Source organism: Bombus affinis, chromosome 7 (genome assembly GCF_024516045.1).
Source record: "Bombus affinis isolate iyBomAffi1 chromosome 7, iyBomAffi1.2, whole genome shotgun sequence".
In the NCBI taxonomy this organism is placed as follows: domain Eukaryota; kingdom Metazoa; phylum Arthropoda; class Insecta; order Hymenoptera; family Apidae; genus Bombus; species Bombus affinis.
Genome location: NC_066350.1, coordinates 873,097 through 893,324, shown reverse-complemented (window position 1 = coordinate 893,324; position 20,228 = coordinate 873,097). Strand labels below are relative to the sequence as shown.

General features: G+C 37.5%; 1 protein-coding gene across 4 annotated transcripts in view; it reads left to right on the top strand.

The window, feature by feature from the left end:
* Positions 1–20,228, top strand: part of LOC126918351 (uncharacterized) — a 41,152-nt gene that overhangs the window by 6,500 nt on the left and 14,424 nt on the right. Inside the window, exons 1-2 of one of the 4 annotated variants that reach the window (XM_050726163.1) lie at positions 9,394–9,895; positions 19,378–19,655. The exons of 1 other annotated variant lie outside the window; for it this stretch is intronic. The gene's annotated coding sequence lies outside the window, so the exon portion shown is untranslated. Of the gene's footprint in view, positions 1–9,393; positions 9,896–19,342; positions 19,656–20,228 lie in introns of those variants that run through there. 2 more of the 4 variants (XM_050726161.1, XM_050726164.1) reach the window with 2 other exon arrangements.

The window sequence follows — 20,228 nt, the reverse complement described above, 5'->3', positions numbered from 1 at the left end:
CCGTGCTTTAATTGAAGCGACGAAGAGAATGTAACTTGTGTTCTTCATAGTCGGGAAACGTTTCTAGAACGAACGTTCAACATGCTTGTAAGTTGCGACAGCCGAGTACGTAAGTACTTGTACTTAAAATAGATTCCTCTTTATCCGTTTATCGATTCGTGTTATTTATGTGTATTATATTATCTTAACAAAATGTTACTTTTCGTATATTATAATTTGGAGCTTACTTTCTGTGTTAAAACAAGCAATATTTGCATAAGTTGGGGGAAATTAAAGGTTATTTTGATGTGTTTAATGAACGCGAAACGAAAGTTTCTCGACTCAATAGAATTCACAGTAAGTTCGCATATGACGGTTTTCCATTGTAATAGATTTCCTCGGATTGTATACATACGTTCCCAAGATTGAGTCATCGTAGCTGCGTTATGTAAGGATGAGATTACCGCGTTCGAGAATGAAAAATATATTAGAGACATCGACCGTGTGTACAATCTCAGAACCAAAGGACTGAAATTTCATATGAGATAACGCCAATCTCCTTGCTAATGAGGATAGTTAACGTGCAGAAACGACAAACAGCTTCTAATTTCACCTGTTGAATCGTAATTATTTAATTGTCACCTTGAAAATGTTAAATTTTTCCAATCTTTTAGCAAACCGACTTATTCAATTTCAACTTATTTAATAAAATAGAATTTAATTCGCATAAATTCATAGCATCTTTTAAGAATTTTCAAATAGAAGTTTTTAAAACATAAAAAATCGTTTTTACGGAGCTGAAACTATCTGAAAGTAAAAAATAAAAGTATCGAATGTGTGAAATACAATTTAGTACTCTGACTTCTGAGTCAGAGCCAGAACCAAGCGGAAGATTTATTTTTGTGAAAGTTTGGCATTAACGATCTACGTGATCGAGTTGACGGCCCTTTTCATGGTATTGGACCATGGTTGGGGATAGTGACTCAGGTAAGAGGATTCCTTTGGTCATTCATAAAAATTCCTGTCTGCGATCCGGGGGCGAGTGTTCTGATTCTAAGAGTTGGATGAATGAAACTAGACACCGTTCAATATCGACACCTCTGGCGTTCAAGGATTCTCTTTCGTGCTGTCGCTATCTCATTTCTAGTTCCCCGATAGTTCGTTTGATATATCAGATGACCACGAGAAAAATCGGCGCTTCTTTGCTACTTCATCCGTTACGCATCGTATTTGTGCCGTAAGTGACGTAACTGCCTCATACACGTGGGAAAGCAAAAACAGAGCAATTGCGGAGCTAGTGAACCGTTTGGATGGCGTTTTCAATATATGTGGAAATTTTATATAAAACATTAAACATTACGGAGAACGATTTCGATTTTATAAAAAGGCTTGTTTCTTTCTCGTTTATTAATTTTAAGCCTGTGATTCGAACTTCCGAAAAATTATTTCTCTTTTAATTACACAATGTTCCCTGTTTTAATTTAAACGATGACTTAACACAATTATTGGACTGGTTTGAATGGAAGATTTGGAAATTCAAATGTAAAATGCACGAGCAACGTAAAGTTTCACCATATTGGGGAGCGGCGAAGCCAAGAGTCGACTGCATAGAACTTTCCAACTAACCGAAGTGCGTGGAAAAGACCAAGGACGGGAAGATCGTTCGGCAGGAAGAGAAGCGATTAGAAGAAGGAGCGGTTAAACCGGAAAGTCGAGCGTGGCCGAAGATACCTCGGAGCAAAACGATCTTCGAACAAGCTAGTTCTCCGAGCAACCACGATTACCCTCGTAATTGCTTGCGTCGTACGTATCGGACTTCCGGTCGTGAGCTCTTAAGAAGGATACGTGGTCCAGAGTTGGCGCGTGTCCTTGCGCGTACCACGAAACGCGAACAACGGCGCACTAGAAATCTTCGTATCAATGTTAGAAAAAGGGTATAGAGTTAGATACCTGTCTATTACGAATCTGTTTCTATTACAGTACTAGGTTGTTGGATCGTCTAATTTTTATATTCCACTGATGCGTTAGCGTTCGTTGAGATTCTTAAGTAGTTTCGGTCAACACGAGTCAGACTTTTACAAAATCGTATTTAAGCGACATTACAGGGCGATATTACATACTATAGTTCTTAATTTAGAAGCTTATCTTACATTACGAAGATAAGCTTTAAATAAATAGTTCGTAAAATGTTTTGGTCATTGGCGGTTATAAATGATTAATCTGTAATATTATCCTACAAGGCTGTTAATATTAACTACGTTTCCTCTATAGGTAATAAAAATGTGGCTTCTAACTACGTATACAAGACAACTTTCAGATACCTATACATATCTCTTATAACCAGTTTTCTGAGAAGATGCGATCGTTACATGTTGGATGTCCGGTAGTTCTTTATGAACTCTTAGGAAACTCCGGATATGTCCTTGCGAGCCTTCGACACGTAATATTGAATCCTTTTTCTACAATCCAGCTACCGCGGCTGTAGCCATATAACGAGTAGAAAAAACAATAATTACATTGTGTAGTGGATGTAGAAGCTAATGAGTTGTTACAGCCGCTGTCAATTTTATAGTCTGATCTCCTTCTTCATTTCTCCAAATATGATAGCGAGGACTTGCTTCCCAGTTAAGAGTTAGTTGGTTGTTAATTTCACTAGAAATATATTATTTATTTCACTCGATATATCTAATAACATTTCATTTACTTTTAATTTTATTGTGCGTATTATTTGTTAATTATAACTCAGGAAAAAATATTCAGTGTTCTCTTTCAAAGAACCGAAGTATTTGATATATTTTGACAAAAACAGGCATAAATTTTACGCCGGGAATATATTTTTCTTTTTTTTTTTTTTTTTGGAAAATCGATTTCACAGTTACACCGTTATTATATATTTCCTGTTGCTTCGTAGAATTGACTACAGTTTCCTAGGAAACGTAATAAATCGTTATAATTACGGAACCAATCGATTACACGATACAAAAGTCTACAAAACAGAGAAGCGCGTAATAGACGAGCGACGAAACTCTATCGTTCACCGGCGGTTTCTTGTAGTTAATTCATTTTGAAAGCCTATCAATATTCTTGCAGCACTTGCACAACGTGTACACACGAAGAGAAACGAGTATTGGTTGTCGAAGTGTAGAAAGCATTAAAACGAAAAGTCACGTACTACGTAAACACGTTCGACGATCGAGAAGTACGTTTTTGATTCGTCAATGTGATCGTAGTCCCGCCACGATCTTTAAGTTTCCTGACACCCAAACGCTGGTCGACCAAATGGAATCAATTCTGCACACAATTACAACGATACGAAAGGATCGAACAGCAAGCTGATCCGTTTGTTGCCTCGTTTCCCTGATCGATGCGTTCGAAAGTGCCTTTCCGATGAAAAGTGAAACGCCAGAAAATTCTTTTTGATCGGAATGAATTAGCTGTTAAAGGAAGAACGATCACGGAGATAGCAGCTGCTCTAGAAGCGAGATTGAAATCTCCTGACAGGAAGTCTTAATGCATGAAAGTGGCCATTAACCGAGTCGATTAGTCTTTTTCTTGTGCTGTTAAGAAATTCCAGAGAAAACATTTGTAATTCTATGTATGTATATTTTTTTTCGATCTTTTCGTCAGAAACAGGTAGGATTTTCCAGAAATGGATTTTTTCTATCTTTTTTCAGTATCTACGTATATCTCAGTAAATGAACAATTTGCGAGACGTGTCAAAATGAGAACAAGATTTCACACAATGCTAAGATAACATTTCGTTGAAACTCGCTTATCTAATACCAAGAGATATTTGTTAATGTCTCCAATAAAGCAGTTATGTACGTGTCATCGAGGGAATTCACTTATTTAAACAATTATGTGTTATTTCGTGTACGACGTCATTGTTCGGTCCTGTTTCAATGCAATAGTGTTTGATAAAGATATACTGCATTCGCGGCAACTTCACGGCTCCGAATTGTCTTTCTTGTATGTTCAAGACGGAGAAAGAAGGATTGCCCGACGATCGGCCTTGAGTCCCCGTCCTTTACGCACACGCATACCTTTCGTATTGTATCCAATGCATGTATACTACACGCGTGTAACCAGATGCATAAATGTCAACTACAGGCCCCATTTAAATATCACATCCTCACTTGTCTGCCGTTGAACATAATAACGTTTCAGAGAAAAGAATTAATAGTGATTCGTAAGTTGATCGATCGATCACTTCGCAAATTATTTGCGAATTATAATTATTAAATTATACTTTATGAAGTAATTAATAATCGAACCACATCTTTGCTTAATCATCGGAACGGCAGAATCTTGAAAAATGATTCTCTTTTACACTTCGTTTATTAACGTAAAAAATTTGAAAGTAATATATTCCTATAAGAACATAGATGAATTTATACAGAAAGGAGAATAGGCACGAGGAAGCGAATGGAGCGATTCTTTGCCAAAATAGTCCAGATACCTACACGTCCGACGTTGAACGTGCTAATTAGCATAATGACCGAATGTATATAGACCGAACCGCAAATGGTTAGTTTAACAGCACTACTATAGGTCTCTATTATGAATAGCCATGTACCATTATTCGCCTATATATCCATATGGAAGAAAGCACGATAAAAAGTATATAATTCGTTAAGATTGAATTTTTCAATTTCAATAATAATTACATCGACAAGAATAATAATATGAAACTTAATAGATACTTTATCGCGAATGGTATTCACTAAAAATATTTTAGTTTCACAACGCTTGAAATTGAAATAAACTTTGAGTGTGTTACAAAATGTATATAGTATATGTATATACATGTATATGTAAATGTATATGCATACATTACAAATGTATATCAATATATTTTCTCCGTGGTCAATTCCGGTTGCATATTTTGGAAAAAATCCTGAAGAAAAAACGATAAAAAATTCGCTGAAATGATCGACGAGAAGCAGGATGTAACGTGAAACTTCACGTTCCCATAAGTCGCAGCATCTCATAGGCGAACGTGAAATTTCCATTAAGCGGTTTCACGCGCCAGAAAATCGGAATGTTCGCTTTCTGTTGCGCACCCTGTATAAAGTACGTACACAGATGAGCGCGGAAACGCGCGCACACGCGTACACGGTTGAACACGCACGTAGGCCATGCCGAGGGCATAGTTACACGGCTATTCCAGCGTGGAATGTCTGGCATGTCGCTCTCGTCAAATGGCCAGAAAATAAAAGGACTAGCTCGGCTGTGGCCTTGATAGGTTTCCACCAGGTACCGGGCACCGGATTCCCTACGGTCAGCTACCACGATCTTAAGGGGTCAGCTTCCTCGAAGATGACAAGATATGAAATACGCTGGTTGCTGTGTTTCGTAGTCGCTCGAATATTTCTTCATTGCTCGAACTAGAAGCGAAACAAGGCCTTCCAAGTGCCGAATCGATCAATTATGACCCTCATAGAGATAGATAGATCCTCTGATAGGAGTTTCGTTTGATCGATGAAAATCATTTTTTGTGCAAGCCGCACGGAAATTAGAATTGATCATGATGGAGATGAAGAATTAAACTTCTGAAGTAACGATTATCTACAACTAAGAGGAGGAATCGTCGATGTATTATTACAATGATGCACTCTCGATGATTTCTGCGAGCAATCGATGTTACTTTAAATGAAATTTGACATGTTTACCTAAATGTCGTTTTTTTTTGTCGTTGGCGTCTTGATTTTTGAATTTCACATCGTATGAATTTTTTTACGCATACGAATTTTCTCCATACCGTCATTAATTAAGCAAAGAAACTCTCTGTGTAATGTGCAATGCGCATACACCTTTCTAATTTTCACTATATCCATAGAGAAAACAGTATGCGAGGCAATGTGCCTATATTTAATGCATCGTCTACATCTCGTTTGTTCTCTCGATCAAATTTTCTTTGAGGCTACATTCGCACCCGCTAATTGCACGAAAAGGGACTCGATCGTTGGAGGGGTGTCTGGTTCACCTTGCGACGTGATACCAGTGACTACGACCCTGGCCTTGATAGTGCTTCCGACGGAACGTAGAATTCCGATCGAGTGGCTTGGCGAGAAGCGTCGAAGGGTCAACTCTCTCGTGACACGAGAATCGTGTGGCCGCGCTCTGGAAAGTCTGGCGGAGAAAAACCACGGTTCGATCCACACACGGTCGGCTCGACGATGGCAACACGACGGTTCGTTCTTCTATATACACCTTTTGCATCTGCGTTCACCTTATCCGGTATCGGTGCGGCGCCTTAAGGTCTCTCGCGATCAGAAACGAATCCGGAGAATCGATACGAGATCTCTCGCGAGGAGAAGAGTCAGTGTACTCTTCGGACAACACTGCCTAGAACTGGTACGTGACGGAGGGTAGAATCGATAGAAATCGTTTGATACACAACGATCGTGCTCGTGCCAGCTTCCTTGTTTGGATAAGGAAAAAAGCACAACAGTTGAATGGTGCATCGCTGGCTAACTCTAACTTCTGAAGTATCGGTTAATCGCGCATTGTTTGTGCACTGACTGGGCTACCTCGCGCGAAAGAATTCTGCCAACGACCAATTTCTCTTTATTTTTCTCTCTTAACGTTTGCATCGATGCACTGATAGTTAATCCGTTTTTTTTTTTTTTTTTTTTATTATTCGAGAATGTCATTTATATGAAAGAAACTATGCCGCGTGTTTGATACACGGTGCAATATATGTATGTACTACTTGTTAGGTAATGTGTCAATGATTTTATCGATTATTAGTATAGTATGCTTTGTGCTCGAGAAAGGACAATTTCTTTGACGAAGTATACTTTGCATAGATTTACGGTTATGGAAAATATGTGTATCTTAATCGTTGTACGTTAAGTATATTTTATGGAGGAAATATTTGTTTAGGGAAATATAAATATAATATTTGCTTCCAATTTTAGTGATTGGCACAATGAAAATGCAATGCAAACGCTAGACAATGATTCCATATTTGTATCCTATACATATTTGTTAGCTAAGACATGGTTAGACTTCTAGAGAGCTCATGGCAAGTACGTTCTATGGTATGCCAAGATCGATTATATCCATCTAACTTTGAATTCTACGAATTAACTGTGTTCAGGTGAACTCACGAGCGAAAACACTCAGGCTAGATCAAAGAACCCCGAGGAATGCTGTTAGGTCTATGGCCAGGTTCATTCGTTACATGTAATTACCGATATCATTGAACCGAACCACAGTCAAATAGTATCGGACTTGTTTGCGGGCGTGCCATATAAGTTAGGTATTCAGTTGTTCCGTGTACACATAATCGTGTGTGTTACATAACAATTGGCCTAAAGCGCGATCTAATCGTTATGTTTCAGTAGGTTTTATTATATTTTAATTCGAGAAAGTCTTATTTATATTTTTATCAATACGAGACGAAAGATTCCAAGTATGCATTTTTGATATTCCTTTATACTTACGCGTGTGTCTAACACGAATTTACGTAATTATTAATGTGTTAGTCATCAAAGCGAATTGTGTGGAATACTTCTAAAACGATAGAAAATGTAATATATAACATTTTCATTTGTAAACGATATTTGAATTAAATTTGTGCAATTGCATATTTTGATTCAGATTTTAGTAAAACGAAGAAGAAACATTATATAGCATAGAAAGCGTAATTGTAGGTATCGTAGGTACAGTGTTACAATGTTTGCTTTATTAAATACGTATCAGGTTTCACTTGTGCATATATAGATACGCATGTGAAAGTGATTAATCTCTTGGTGCACATGGCATCGTAAAGAGATATTGCATTCCACATTTAATCATTTGTAAGTCATAACTTATGCAATGGGTCATTAGCTAAAAAATATCTTATGTATCAATTTTTTAAATCTTACAATATTAATTTGAACTAAAAGAAGATATCTGCATAAATGATTCAAGCTGTTATAAGCGTTTAACTTGTAAATCTTCTAGTAAAATAATATTTAAAAGAAAATAACTTGGATAACTGTGTAGAGATGCATCTGCAAGTATTACCGTTGAAATCACCGTGGATACGATTGCTTTTATGATGTCGAAGAATGCGTACGACTCACACCCACTACACATACGGACTACTGTAAATTTCATTTTCTTCCTTCCGCTTATTTATTTTTAATCGTTCCTTCGGATTTTTGGACTTGAAGAGGCAGCAAAAGCGAACGTGCAATGCGTGCAGCTTCAGTTCGTAAGATCGTTCCTCTTAAAAAAACATCTTTAAAATGCGCGGTGTTAAGAGGAGATAAAATCGTAAGTATGAGTTTTCGCGGAGTTATATCTTCGTGCTTCGAGTTACTTCGTGGAAAACATTCTGGCTTTTTGTGTAACGATGCAATGAAACAAAAAACGCGTTATTATGGAACGTTCAATTCCCCATCGGAATTTCTGCTAGAAAGTAAAGAAGACTTTAACACTTGACACATCGGGATAGATCCTTTATTTTGATCAAATCTGTTGTATGAGTTTTAATTATAAGTATGTACATGGATTCGTATTTAGATGTTTTGATTTATAGTAGTTTCATTTATTATTTCTTCAGGTTTAGGCGATTCTTCAAAGATCGTATGAAGTCTTTTCACTCATTCTACTCCAAAGATTTGACTCAAGTTTTTCGAAGATCTGACTTCTTAGTACGTGTGAAAAATATTTTACTTGTCGGGCAACTGTGATATCATTATCATTATCCTTACTTACCAATTTTAAGAAACGATTCGGATATTTTTATTCAACGACTAATAAAGATATCGAAGCTTGGATATAATCCCCGTATTCGCTTCTTCATGCTTCCTGATCAAAGAGTATTTCATAGAAAATATTTTGGTGATGTACTGGTGACTAAAACTGATCATTTACTTCACGAATGTTTGCCGTGTTTTAAAGTACCATTAAGAAATCCTCGTAAAATTTTAAAATTATCGACGTTATTCCGAAACAGCGAAACCAATTGCAAACCAATTTTCTTAAATACCCTGTGTAAAATTATTCGTTTGTTAACGAGCTATCTTTCATTGGGCGTGTTATAACATAACGTTGTAACATGATTCGATACGATACAGTGTTGTTGTTAGATTTAATAACGGTAGACGAGTATGAATAGCCGTAAACGATATTAATAATGCGCGCTATGCATTTTAATTTCCTTGTTTCGTAATGAGCTCCTAATTTCACATTGTACGTGGAAACGGAAACTGTTTGACTTGCAACAAGTATTTATAAAGAAGATCTATGTAACAATGCGTAAAAGCGGTAGAGCATTATGAATTATGTAGAAGTGGCCTCGATGTTAACATTACAGACTTTTAACTTAAATGTTTTACTCTATTTGTTTTTACGAGAACGAAGAAGTAAGTCGATAAAACTGATTGAAATATTTGGACGAAAATAATTTTTTGACGATACATCATCGGGAATACCGTCAAGCTCGGAAGAATTTGTCGGATTTCGAGTCGTAATATTATCCATACAAGACAGTGCGCATCGTCGAGCGCAGCAAATTGCATCGGTTGCATTTTCCAAGCGAAAAACATTCTGTACTGATGCACACACACACAGTCGAGTCCGGTAATCGACGTGACGGTCCCCTGGCAAGCCGATCGTGAAAGGTGCTACGTACGCGCGACGTTAATTGCTGACAGTATGTATTTCCGAGTTTTAATAAAGTGACGGTCGTTAAGATCGCACGGCCATCGCGACCAGTTAACTTCTTGCCCCCGTCAACCGGTCTCGTTACGTCGCAATGCTTCTTGAATTCTGGAATACCACGACTGGAAACGAGATCAGCTAATCCACTTCAGAAACTGACACCGTTCAGCTACCTACTTTTTCTCCGCTTGTTCCGGAATCTCCGCGGCTGAATAGTTCCGTGGTGAAATATGTCAATAGCCTGTGCTACACTGTGAGTTCAACTTTATTCTTTACCATGAATTTGCGATCCTTTGCTATTCATAGATATAAGTTTTCCTAGCAAATGGAAGTCATTTTTCTTCTAGTATTTCATCGAATATTTAAACCTTTTCAATCCTCTTGATAACCGTTAAACGCCAAAGATGTGTCTAATCCAACGTAAGTTTCGTTTTACAATGTTTAAACATTGATAAAAAATGTTTTCCTTGATTAGAGACCAATTCATAAAGTGATCAGCTGGTGCTTTAATTTCTGCTTAGAATATTAAACATCTGTCGGATGGTAAAACATGAATTCAGTATGCTTCTGCGAAATTTGTATTTTGGACTTCTGTTGATCTATATAATACATAAAATATACATAGAATACAACAATATAATACATAGAATATATATAGGAATGATGTTTTTATTTCGTTAATTATTTAATGTTATATAGTTATATAGCTTTTATTTTTTTGTATATTGACGGAACATCTGATATATGAATTTATATATTTTTGTATGGATAGAAATCGTATGTGATTATAATAAGTATTAACGTTATTCGTCGTTAATAATGTGTCTTTTTAATTTTTCACCACGATGCATTCTTGAAAACTAACATAATGAATACAAATGTGATTTTGGACTAAAGGCGATGTTTGTTCAGAATCAAATGCGGAATCATATCACTGTCAGAACGTTGGAAACGTTTTCTTTATAAATATTTATCCCGACGTCCTGTGTGCTCGATTCCGTGCATTTCTGAAATCCGTAAATGTTACTTCAGCTTTAATTAATTCGGGAATTTCTTCGAGAAACTGTCCACAATGATTTAAAGGTCTTATTAGCAGTTCCAGCGTGCAACGGTTCGAAACGCGGAATAATCTTCGTTTATGGTTGACGAGCCAAAGTATTTTTATGCGTTAATATATCACGTCTTTCCAGTCGAATGCTTTTATAACGTTTAACGTCACTGTTTGTCGTCCCGCTTGCACATTTGAGACGTTTCTCGGTATATTTAGAACCGTTTTAAATTTCAGTTGGATTTTAATTACATCAAATAAATTACCGAGATTTTATGAGCTGTTTTGAAGTTACAGTTAATTTGACATAGATCCGGAAGCGAGTATCGAACGATTTCACGCAATTTGCTCCTGTGGTTTATTCTTTTGCCTTTCGTTTGATAAGTAGAGAAGAATTTCTATGTACTACTGTCATCTGGTACATTAACAAACTAATACTGTCAATAATAAATCTTCGTGCAGTGGAATATTCGTTAACAGTGATTAATCTTTAGTAAATTTAACAAAAAAATTAATATATTTAATTTACTATGTTATGTGCTTGTTATTATATTATTTCTATATTATTTCTATTATTCATTGAATAATTCGATATTTAAACAAGAACACAAAAAGGCAGTAGGATAGGATAATACTCTCTTCTTATGTAAAGGACTATCTCATACCGAATTCTTTTTAGAAACAAACGTCGCACCTTAAACGACGATAGAAAGGTTCTGCTACATCTTAAAATTAGCTAGATTATGCTACATCGCTGCTACTAACAAATCTTTATAAAACGGACATAACGTAGAAACCGTATATGTAATCCTCTCACCTGTTCTTGCTGAAATACCTTCGATTTGTACTTCCCTTGTACTGCCTCCAGCAAACGTGTTTTAGATGTGCCTGCCTTTCCGTTATCTCTAATAGGTACGACACTTCTCTGTTCTAGTTAATTGTGAGTTGATGTTTCCGTATTATAATTATTAACTCTGTCTTGCTTTAATTTATATTATTTGTTCTATTAACAGTACTTTAAATACGTAAAAGAGGCACGCGAGGAAACATCTGGGCAAGGAATTTGCATACATTTAATTAATTTTGAAATTAAAGAGTTTATAATGAAATGAAATAAAAAGTTGTTCGGCTTCCCGAGGAGTTTTGCATGGATACGGAACGGTGGTCTTGACCGTCTAACACAAACTTGTTCGTCTGTAGCAGAAGTGGTGCGCAAGAAGTTGCTTGGAACGTTTCTTCCGTACTTGCTTTGTACACGAGTTGAGATTCAAGAATCCTTCGGTAAGGCAACAATACCTAGGAAGCGGAGCGAGTTACGACGCGGTAGCCATACGATGGAGAATGCTTTATGAGCACTCGAAGAATGTCATGCACACAAGTCACGTTTCGTCTTATATTTCGGCCGTACATGCATCTATCATACGAGTACTCCCGGTAAATTTCTCCCGAACTTTTAGTGGATTATTTTGATGGCTTCGTCGAAACAGAGTCATTTGCCTTTAATTTTAATTAGGATGATTTTTAGTTTTATTTTCGTAACGTCTAGTCGCAATCAATTCGTATGCAATGTCATTCCATTTCTCTACGACATATTACGCTCCCATTATTTCAATTTAAATTCTATTTCTGTGATTGGGATCTACCGTGCTCGTGCAATTTTTTCTTTTTCTTTATTCTTTTTAGCAAATTCTTTTGAGTCGAAGAGATAAATGGTATCCGGTAAAGACTGTGCAAGTAGAATGATGAATATCTTATAGAGACATGAACTCGTGGTATACAGTATTCACTACGCTTCCGCTCCTGGCAAGATCGGGATACATTGGAATGAAAATAAAGCATCGAACGATGAACGATAATAAATGCGATATTTTATTACTTCTATATGATTTATCTACCAGCATTTTCAATACCTACGATAGGATATACTGTTGCAGAATGCACGCAAACCGCCAAAATTGTTCCTTTTCACTTTTTACAGTTAAAAATATTATATCAAATAACATGTACACATTTTAGCAGAGTAATGCTTAGTATGCACACAATTGTTTCGTATGTCATGGTAGTAGATCATTTCATTGCAAAACTGCTCAATGAAATACGCTTTGATCAGAGAAGTAACAAACATTTAATCAATTTCATCACTAAAAATCAGCATTTTAACAGCGTAAAGAATGATTTGAAACATGTACCAAATAATTTAGTGGAATATAGTACATGTTAAGAGAATCGAAATAACGTAGGCAACATATGTAGATTCTCAAACTAATTCTAAAGCAGCAATTTATTGTATTTGTCAAAATTAATTGTGCATTATCTATGGTACGTTGTAACACTATCTAACCAACTATATTTACTTGTCACCACGACATTGCTACGTGTTTAACGTTATCAATCCTGCGTGAATCATTCTTGTAAGCCTAACGCTTGTTACATCCTATGCCAGTTTTCTACTCTAATGCGGAAACAGTAAATACTTAACAGTGGAACTAATCTGCCTGTATATCTGTATATCTGTATACCTGCCTGTAATCTGCCGTTTCCAAATCTATGTCGACTTACTAAATATTCATTTCTTTGATCTGATTTGTGTATTATTCTCTATATAACAGTCTGTTAGAGAACTGTTAGAATAACATTGTACCATAACACAAGCCACTGTACCATTACACCGAAACAATTCTTCAGAAATTCTAATGTTGTCATATCGTACTAGTATGTAAAGTAACCCAGGAAAGGGATGTAAGAAAACTATGCATTACTTCGTAACGGTGCATAATTACGTATAATTAGCGACACAATTGACGATTGCCAAGTAACGCGAATGTACATGGAAATGCATTAGAATCGAGTGCATTTCTCGATATTATAAACATTAACAATATCTAAAAATTGCATCCATTAATTTGTACAGGCAAATCTCGTGGTATTAGTTTGAAGCGAGTCAGTAAAATATGGTATTCTACCAGCTATTATTTCTCCTTTTCATTTTTCATGCATCGAGTCGTGGGCGTCTAGTTTTCCATGAGTTTACATTATACGATGCCGCGAGCTATTTGTAGCTGCTCGCAGTTATACGTGGGCAAGATATACTCGAGAAACTTAGAATGTAACCATTTCGAGGCAAGATGCATCGACCGCGTTCAACAAAGTCGCAACATTGGCTATTTCTAATTTAAACAAATTAATCAGTTGTATTTTTTGTATTTTCTTTAAATGTTTTAAAAATAATATAAATTTTACCATTTACTTACCATTGCTTGCTATAATTCTAGGAGTTGAACAGGAGTAAAGTAGCTCGATGAAAAGAATATTCGAATATTACATTTCTTTATCTGGTATGATCAAATACGAGTACTACCGTTTTTTGAGAGTAGTAGAAAAATGTTCACGAGGATGTACTTACTAAATCTATTTTATGTAACGAAGTAAAAATCTACGGCTCGTGGAAAATTTATATATCTCATAACATCTAGCTGAAACGTATATCGAGACGTCAACTGTTCGTTTTCTATGATTTCTTATTGTAAAACGTTGTTGCCATTTGTAAGATCGTGCGGTAAAATCTATCCAAGTGAGATGTATCCCAGAAATGTGAAATTTGAAACTCGAATATCTTACAGCGTAGCTTGTTTCTACGCTAACTAAACCCTCTGCTTGTCCTATCAGAATTACATTCTATTTTCTGCCAGAGAAATACTTGACTGAACTAATGGAAAGCTGTTTCAATCTTCCAACTAAGAGATGTATTCTGTGCGCGTATAACTCTTTACCATGTTATCTTTTAACGTTCAGTGTAAGTATTTTTATATTGTAATTATTTTTCTTTACTTGTAAACATATCCATACGGGAATGTATATATGCATGTCTCATTAATTTTCTAAATTTGCTAAGGAATAGTTTCTTGAATTGCTTAACAATTAATATAATTTCCATTTCAACAAACACTAATAGACACAAAAACGAAGTAACAATTTTTCTGCAAACCCAAACTATTAGCCCACACGCTTTCTGTCTTAGTGCTTCACCCAAAGACGTTCACACATCACTTTTCAAACATATCCTCCAGCTCTGAAGAGTAATCTCGATCAACGAACTACCCGTAATATAAATGCATTGCCACGTAGCTACGCATCTGCTTCTTCGTTATTCGCATAAATCGTGGCCGTAGAAGATGTTACACAAGTACAGCGATCGATTAAAAACATTTTCAACCGCGATACGAGACGTCGCGATACAAAGGGGAGCCGAGCGAAACTCCGCTCGCGCGACTATTCACGCGACACGTCTCGTTACCTCGAGCCGCCACCACGGTCTCGTAAATAGTTCGAGGGTCGTAAGCGAGCCAGCGACTCGTAATTTCCGCAGCCAGAAAACCGCGGTCATATTAAAGTGAACGAACGAACGAATCGTCCATTGGATAGCAAAGCCACCCCGCTGAACACGAATACAGAATGCAGCACGCGGAGTTATTTGTAACGAGATCCGGATAAGCCTTCACCTACCCGTTGGGCTCGCACCATGAGAGAAGAGTACGATCCACGCTCTCCTTAAATGCGAATTTCGCATGTCGCGAGAGGCTCATAGGGCGGCGAATGACAAATCGCCACGACCAGTCTGTTGGAACAAGCTTTAATCGTCCATATCGCATACCGAAGTCAGCGTGATGTTGCCTCGTGTTACAGAATCGCACCGCGAGTTCAGATTTGCATCGCGGTTCGCGAGGGTATCCGACCTCTACAATCAGCTCGCGAAACACCGTTTTTCCGGTTGCTTCCATAGCGAACAATATGTCGTGAACAATAATTCAACGTAATCATACGGAGCCATTTTAATGATTTCACTGCTCTCTTTCGTGGTTCTGATGGATCGTTTTTGAAGCGTCGCTTGTGGTATCGTGAATGTAATGTTATCTCGATAATTGTCCGTCTGAGAAAAAGATAATTTTATCATTAGAATCAATATTTGTTTCAGGATGCCTACTGTGTAATAAATCGTAAGCTATTATGCGAGTTCTTTGTTCGTAAATATTTACCTAATTTAGTTGCACACAAAAAAGACAAACAACCAGATATTTTTCTTAGCTAAAAGCCCCTGTTTTTTTAACAAATTTCCAACGTTACATAACTAACCTGATATAATTAAATTAAACTTGTACAAACAGATAGTAAACCAAGGACGATTATACAATCGTTACGTGGCCAATTAATTTTTTAATCTCTCCTCGTTCGCAATCGTTGGTGAATAGGTAATTAATTAGGATCTCCTAACTACCTTATACGTTAGTTAGCCATCTCGTCTAGAACCAATTTACCGAGCGGTGCGGTTCGTTAAATCACGCGACTCCCGCGGTTGCTCCGCGTTCCTTCAATAAAGATACGATCTTCCGAGTAATTAGACCCGTGGAAATGCTAAAAATTTCGAGAGCATGGTAAAAAGCGTGACGGCGAGAAATGTCATTGCCAAGTCGAGGACATGATCAGACGTGAGCAAAATGGTATGTTATTCACGTGAGAATTATGAAGGTTTAATTACAAAGAACGACTAGGAATGAAAGTACTTGCTTGTTCTAATACAGGAACAGTAACGTATCTTCTTTATATATATGCAGATAAAAAATTTACGAAGAATATATTATTGTCGTATTAAAGATTAGACTCGTAAAGTGTCGTAGTATCATACAGAAAGATATTTAACTATAAGAAAGGACGTAGCTCTACGTCATCAGACACGAAAGTGATAAATCTCTAACAACGCGACGAGGTTTTGAAGCCTCCAAGATAATTCTCCATACAACGATCTTCAAACGACGCGATGTCAATACTTTATTGCCATTAGCGATTGGAAGGCTATACATAATTAATAATTACTCCTATCGCTCTCCATAAAATCAAGAACTTGCATATTACCACAGTCCGGTATTATCTGACCCACTTTCTCATTGCTGCGCGTCTGACTAATCGCTTAATACTTCGCTATTAAAGTTGACTTTATTTAAAATCCCCTGTCAACAATTGTCCATTGTCGTTTTCCTTATGTACTTAAAGATAATCCTCATTAATGGTTCCGATAGGAATAACGCAAAATATCCGTTTTTTTCTCCTCCGCTATTTATATACCGCTATTTCAACCATCTACACCGACAAAATAAAGTACGCTATGAATATCGTGCGATAATGTCCTACGATTTCTAAAATGGAGAGAAAAAAAAAGAAGATATCCTAGTGAGCCGTCGATTTTCCATTCGATGTTCAGCTACGGACGCCAGGAGAACGTCAGTAGACAGCGGCATCGTGGCGAATTTATGGGTCACGGTCGAACGAAAGAGAAGTTCGAGTCGTATTTTGCATCGTCCTCGTAATTTCCACGATTCGTGCACCCGCGAACTCATCCGACGCGTATAATTCCACTCGCTGAGAATTTGTCCCGCGATCGTTTGGAACGATGCACGTGCAATCGTAGTCGTAATAAGATAGACTCTGTACAAGAACCTCTTGTCGCATCGCACGGCAAGCTGTGCCATGCCGCAAGCTCAGAAAAATCGCGTGCAATTTAAGCGTAGAGCGATAATTCGCACCTCGTGCCAGCCTTGAGGTGAACCCGGGGTTTATGACCACCGTTTCTTCATGGAAATGCACTTACGCGACCGAGATGCATGCCACGTACTTATGCGATTTCCATGAATGGAAAATGCGATAAGCGGCGCGTAGCGACGTTGCAAATACGACTTTTCTCTCGGTGCCGCATCGCGTCTTCCTATTTTTAAACGGGTATATGGAAAAGTTGAAGATTCTCGCGAAGAGAATGTGTGAGTGGTTATTTTTAAGGAGAGTCGTTTGTTTATTCGTTGCTTCGGTTGAAGATCTCGTTCGTGCATAAAATCGAAAAAGATTTTGGTTTACGAGATTAGAAATCGAGAGAAATAGTATCTGGCAGTGAGAAGTCAATCGAATTTATGGTCATTGAAAAAGTTTCGCGGTTCAACTGGGAATCGATCAGTGATTTAACTTTCGTTAAAGATTTCCTGGTTGATCAGTACTATCAGTTCCGGTGTATCAGTACTAGTGATCGCACACCGAAGTTCGTTTGCCTTTAATTATCAGTGAAATACGATTGGATTTATTGCTCTTTTTATTATTCGCGGTAATTTCCGAATAAAAGTTGCCAATGTAAAGGTGTTACAATATTTTAGGAGGTTATTTTAATTTAGATGTTTTGAAGGAGATTCCAATGAGTACAAAATAATTCGTGTATTGTTTTTTGACTAATATACAAGGCATTTTGCCAATGGTTTTACTAATTTCTTAAAGCCAAAGAGATATATCATCAACCTTTACCAATACCGATTTGCACGATATACTCTTTACGGTTTTTAACGACAAATATTTATACAACTTCGTGAATCAGCATGTACAAAACGTTTTGTACTTCCAGACAAATTCCATACGCTTTATGCGTGGTTCGTGCAATCGATACTTATGTTCTCGAACTTTCTGTTGCCGCCGATCACGAACGTTCATGAATTTTAATCGAAACTCGAATCGGAAAATACGGAGATATCGTGCGAACACAATCGGAATGCCAGGCGAATTCGATTCCGTATTGTACGTGAACGCGGCAATGACTATCTTCGACGCGAACACGCACATAAGTTTCGTTGCCATTTTGTCACTCTTATACGTTGGTCCAAAGTATCGTTAATACGCCTTTTAACGACGAAGGCCTCGATGATATAAGTCGCGGATCTATCGAACGAACGCCTCGTGTGACCATTTTTCGCGAAACGCGTTCGGATAATTCTGGTGATTCGTCGAAGATTTGCTCGAAGCGTAGTAATGACCACGCGAAAACGCTTGCCCGCCAGCACAATTGCATAATTATCTCTCGAATGCGGTGCCATTCGAGCGGTACGTACGCTCCGCTCCAATTTTTATCCTCGTTTCAAAACGGCGTCAAACAGAGGGAGTCAATCGCACGTGAACATAAAATACGTTTCAAAAATTTCTGGATTAGTTGTATGTTTATGGTTACCGGTAGGTGAATTCGGATAGCTTTAACAGCATCTCTGTTTCTTGCGACAAAATACGTTGAAGCTGCGTTGAGTTTGGAATTTGGTGAATGATACTTCAAATAATTTGAAATTGCTCGAATAGCTAAACAGCTAGCAACTGCAGTTACACCGAGTTCGTGTACGATATTGGGTATAATAAATGAAAAATATTTGAATGGTAGTGGAAGGCATTTATTGAAAAAATGTAGGAATGAGACACGTAAAAATATATAAGGAGATTTAACAAATTTGGAATAAAATATTTGAATAAAAATAAAATCGATCTGTGAAATTTTAGAAATTTGCGTAGTACAAAAGCGTGAGCAGAGGAAGAACTCCGACATGCGCTACTTAATGTTCAAATTACAACTTATCCTGTTTCCGAGAATTCCCATGCTTATACTCTCAATACACTATGTTTTGTTTATACTCTTGGAGAAAGGAAGCTTCCATCCGACGAGATGATTCAGTTTCTCGCCACGACTGATGCAACGTGTACGGACGGTTCTTTATCCTCGAGAAAATTAAATGGCACAGCATCTACCTCTATCAGAAACGCTTGTTATATTTTACAAAAAAATATTTTTGCAATATACCATCGTAGATCCATCGAGTCGAGTAATCGATCGCGTCTTCCAGTGCGAATTTTCGGCTGCAACCACCGCTGGATGAATTCCTCTCGGCGTGAAAGTAGTTTGCAATCAGCATTCCCGAGACGAGCATCCCAAAAGAATCGAGTTATACGCAACACGCGCGACGCACGGGAGCGTACCTCGAGGTACCTCGCGCCAACGATCGCGCGTGTGTCCGTGCAACGAATGCTGTCGCAAGTAAGTGGGTCACGTTGTGTGACCAGGCCGAAGGATATCGTGGGTACCTGCGTTAGACATCGCCGTCGGCTAATGAAACAGCGACAGGTAAGGAACATTCATTTCTACAACATTCGTTTACTGGGTATACAATATTTAACATAGATACACACTCCTAACTAATACTTTTCAATAGCATTAAGAACCGTTTTCTAGAACATAGCCAAATACTTGGTTTCGAAAGAATTTGTTTAACAGCCATTCACTAAAACTTCGTATATTTGTGTCTTAAGGAACAGGAAAACGTAGCACCTTACGTTACAAGTTTATAAGCCTAAGTATGATGAAACAGTTTCTAATAAGGATGCAATCGTAGTTACGATTTTTCCAGCCGCGTAAGATCGATAGATCGAGGACAATTACCCGGTAGTACGATTCACTTTGCCAAACGAAAGTCTCTCGGAATGATACTTGGTATTACCAAGCCCAGGTCCCTTCGAACACTTTCTACTTTCATCGACTACGTTATCGATGACTCATAGAAACTGTTTGACTTCGATATTGTCGCGACGGCCACTACCAACAGAGAACCGTGGAAAAACGATTCGATTCGAATATGAAGCCATTCATCGACGAACGCTTTTCATTTGCTTGCTTTTTATAGCAGATTCCTTTTATAAA